Source organism: Dendrobium catenatum, unplaced genomic scaffold, assembly GCF_001605985.2.
Source record: "Dendrobium catenatum unplaced genomic scaffold, ASM160598v2 original_scaffold_235663, whole genome shotgun sequence".
Classification (NCBI taxonomy): domain Eukaryota; kingdom Viridiplantae; phylum Streptophyta; class Magnoliopsida; order Asparagales; family Orchidaceae; genus Dendrobium; species Dendrobium catenatum.
Window position 1 is genome coordinate 855,300 of NW_021554071.1, and position 4,663 is coordinate 859,962.

General features: G+C 35.1%; 1 long non-coding RNA gene across 2 annotated transcripts; it reads right to left on the reverse strand.

The window, feature by feature from the left end:
• Positions 1-697: 697 nt before the first annotated feature.
• Positions 698-3,722, reverse strand: LOC110116157. 2 transcript variants are annotated; one of them, XR_003699852.1, is made up of 4 exons: positions 3,452-3,722; positions 3,227-3,332; positions 2,885-2,987; positions 698-2,759 (listed from the first exon to the last, which is right to left on the reverse strand). It is a non-coding gene; the product is annotated as an uncharacterized LOC110116157 (long non-coding RNA). The 2 variants fall into 2 exon arrangements; XR_003699853.1 differs by having other exon boundaries at positions 2,885-3,103.
• Positions 3,723-4,663: the final 941 nt, after the last annotated feature.

Sequence of the window (4,663 nt, forward strand, 5' to 3'; positions counted from 1 at the left end):
ATGTAGGGCTGCAAGCGAACCAAACGTTCGGCGAGCTACTCGTTGTTCGATTCGATTAAAGCTCGTTCGCGATCATTTAATTACCTAAACAAACGAGCTTGAACAATATTTTAAATACTCGATTCTTAAATAAACAAACTTGAACACTAATGCTTGTTCTAAAGTTTTGTGCATTATATGCAACCAAAATAGCCAAACTAAAGAAATAAAGATAAGGTACTCAAATGCTGAAATAAGTATAATGAAATTTTCTCAATAAAAAATTATGTCGGGATATCTCCATGCAAAATTCATCAAAACGAGATTCAAAGATTTTGAATTTATCATGCAAATTATATATAACATTAATGTAATATATTAATATAGGGGATGTAAATTTTTTCTTCTTTTTCTTTTCATCATGTGTGTTATTTACAAATGCATGTAATGCTTATTTTGATTATCAAATCATTTGACATTTAAATATGCATGCTTATATAATTAAAAAGAACATTTAATTATTATTTGTGATATTATAGTTTCAGAAAAATGTGACAAATTCAAATAATTGATATTTGCTGTCAAACTAAGAGCTGGTGATAAATATTTGTTTCTTATAATAAATAAGCATTATGAAACTCATGGTGTGCTAAATGTGTTGTATATGTCATGTATAATATTATATGTGTTGGTTCTATGTGGAAATTAATTTTTTTTATTTTTAGAAGAAATTCATGGAGGGGCCTACGCGTTAATATAAATCAAAATTACATAGTCTTCTTAAGGAGACAATCAACTCACTAATGCTCGAAGAACTACAAACAGTAAAAGAAAGAAAACCTAAGAGCCGATTGTCCCATACTAACCAAAATACAAAATTGCCTAGATACAATCTAAGGCAGCACCAAGCAAGCACCAAAAAAATAGAAAGATCCACAAAATCACATTCAGAACAATTTTTCTGCCAAAAAATTCCCTCCAAGCCATATAAAACCTGCAAAAAAAAAAATTGCACAAGAAACCAAAAGAAAAACACTGCAACTAACCAATAATTACCAGTAATCGAAAAGAAACGCCCAACACTGACTAGCCAAAGCAAGATATGAATTAAACCAACACAGCTGTACATAGCACTGCCCCAAGAAAATTGGAGATGATTTGTTCTCGGAAGACTAGAGGCACCTATAAGAACATCAACAAATAAATTAGCAGACCAAATAAATATAAAATGCAAGCCTAAACCCAAGCAATAAAAAACACCCAGCATATCCACATTCATAACCTGAGCAATCCAGCAATTAGGAAAGAAACCAGCAACCAAACTCCATCACCCAGCTGGAATGCAGCTAGCCCTCAACATCAAAAGGCAAAGTACAGATAACCCCAACCAGCAAAATAGAAACCGAAACAAATTAACCAGGTGCTGCTTGAACAACAGAACCACCACCTCCCAGAAATCACCCCAAAACTGGGGAAGAACCAGCATCCCAAACAGACAAACTTACCAGAAAACAAACTACAATAGCAAGGGTACCAGAGATATAACAGACCCATCAAACAAACAAGAAAACAGCCATTAATCAGTTCTAATATAAGGTAAACCCATTTTATCCAGCTTGACTAAACCTCTTAACATAGAAGGCAAATTGGCCTGCTCAAACTCCTAAACAGCCACAAGTTGACACCCAAATTTGGCTAACCAGTCAGCACATGCGTTGCCTTCACGATAAGCATGGGCTATAGTATAATTCAGGTCAGCAAGCAATTGTTTAATTTTTCTAATAACCTAGAAAATATTAGGATGTCCCCACATTCTCATTTTGAATAATCAGAATTAAAAGCAAAGTTTCCACCTTGATAGCCACATTAGTAATACCTTTCCTATGGCATTTGATTATGTTAATCAATTGAATAGTGTTGTTGACTCAGATCTTAATTCGCTCGAGCTCGTCGCATGCAAGGGGGATTGAAGGGGGCCCCCCCTACTTATGAGGTTCGGGGGTCGTGGTTCTGTATAGCCGTATCACATACAATGCTATGTTCTCGTGTACTACAATGTCGTAAGATGCAACATCATGTTGTTGTCATCTTGACATGGAGACAGTGAGTTGAGCATTGTGGCGCTTCAGAGTCAGCGCTGTGAGTTATTAGGCTGGAGGTAGAGCGCTAGATTGACGTGCTGCGACACTCCAAACCTTGACACTACGAGTTGAGCTGGATAGTTTATTTTTTTTTTTTCTTTTCTAATGTTTAAGTTGAAGGGTTACGTCCCTTGAAATTGTAGATGTATATCTCTTTTTTAGTTTTAAGATAAAAACGGTGTGAAAACGTGAAGTGAGATTCAGAGAGAGTGATCAAAGATAGAGATCTGTACAAGTTCTTCTTTTTTTATAGTGAATTTCTTGGTGTGATGTGACTTCATATTTTTTCCGGGTTTCAAGTTTTTCCATATTAAATCCTAGTGTTTATTTTCATTGTTTACTTTTCTCATTTGTTTTATTGCATGATTTACTTCCCAACAAAATGAAGACTCATATTCCAGCTGATAGATTAATGATTATGCTATATATATTAATCAAACTAGAACATATAATGCAAACTAACATGATTTATAATAAAATATAAACAAGTTATAGAGCCTCATCGATGTTAAAAGCCAAATGTAGTACATAATTAACCTAAAAACATTAGGAAAAGAATAATTACTCGTATAAAAAGACAATTACTCGATCACTGTGGTCGATTGTATTTGTCAATCTTATATGATATCTCGCTAATTCCTGCATGAATACAAAGGGGTGGAAACCAAGGGGGGGGGGGGGGGAGAGAGAGAGAGAGAGAGAGAGAAGAAAAAAAAAAATAGCTATTCTCCTATGGATAATATGGGAAATACTAGTGAACTTACGAAATTTGGCAAGAGCCTTCAGCCTATGCAAGACTTCAATTCTGTACAAAATTCACAAAAATAGTACCATCTAAGGAAAACTTCTATCTTCATGTATGTGTACCTAAAAGTTATTAAAGTTTAAAAAAATCAGTAATTTTACGAGTTACATGAATCTGGTCTATATAATTTTCGTCCTCATATGATCATGAGCAGTATCACTTCGCAAATTCATTGATCCTAGACCGACAACAGTTCATACGGGTATGAAAAATCGGAAAAATTAAAGACTGCGAAGAACTAATTAGAAGAATTAATAATATACATGTATATGATTATGGAGTTAATTTTGCATTCTACTACCTCTTGATTTGCTGGAATCTGAACCATGCATAAATATATGTTGCAGAGATCATCAGAAAATCCAACACAATCTAAAGGGCCTTTTGCTGATAGTGAGTGATTGAAGCTGCAAGATGATCTGATCATTGAACCACTCCAATATGGAGAGGAGAGAGAGAGAGAGAGAGAGAGAGAGAGAGAGAGAGAGAGAGAGAGAGAGAGAGAGAGATGAATTGAAGAGCTCACCGGAGAAGAAGAATACAAAGATGGAAGATAAATTATAAGAAACAAAAGACTCCGGCGATGCCTGGTATATGAGTGAACAGATCATGCTGGCAGCTTCAAGCCCTCACACCAACAAAGCAATACATATCTGATCTGGAACTCCAATATTTCCTCACACCAGCAAAGCAAAGCAGATGGAGTATATATGAGCGACCTAAGGGATTGGGAGAAGGGAAGCGAGGCATATATTGCAGAATTGAAGGAGAATCTATGGAGCTTTCCGATGGTCACAAAATTAGATGAGGGCTCCTAATATAAAAATGAATGATGAACACAAATAATATGACATACTTATAAAATCATTTTGCTTTACATAAATTATATGATAGCTCTATTATAGGGCAAATTATTTTGTGCAGATGTCAAACGTCGTTCATAGACCAATCAGAATGCGCCACGTCACCCCCGTTCAGTACCACGGCTCGGTACTGCCGACGTGATGCATTCTTGTTGGTCTCTGAATGATGAACTGCATTCGACGTCCTCAGAGAATAATTTCTCCTATCATAAGAGTCTCTATAAACACTAAAGAGAGATTATATTGTATTATTCTTACTTTTTAAGATAAATTACTCACCTAATAATCTGAAAGTCATGCATGATCGATGATGATAATGGCTATTTATTTATTTATATTTTAATTTTCTTTTAAGCCCTGGTCCACCACAGCAACCAACCCCTCGTGAGCCTGCCTTCTCCTGCCTCCTAGTTTAATGCGCCTCCCTTCACCTGTGTGGTTCTCTCCATGTAGCTATACTTGCACTTCATCGCTCACAAGACTAATGCTTTCTTTTCAATTGTCGCCTTATTTTAATTTATCTGGTCCCCTTTTGTTATGACTAGCCTAATGAGAATGACCCTTCGGATTAATGGCCGGGAAACAAGATATTAATAGGTGAATGTAACTATTTTTTTTTGTCATATTTAATTAGTACGTTGTTATTTGTATTATTCTATACATTATCAGCAATACTGGGCGCACTGAAACACAAATTAAATGTCAGTTCTTTATGTCTAAAATCAAAAGAAAAACAAATTAATGGTTTTGTAAGTGTATATTAAAGTTCTGAGGAGCTGTGATGTGCCTACAACTTTCAGATTAATTTTTATGTAGGTTTCTTTTGGGATGACTTTCTTAATGCTTCTCAAAACATCATTTTAATTAATGTTTAT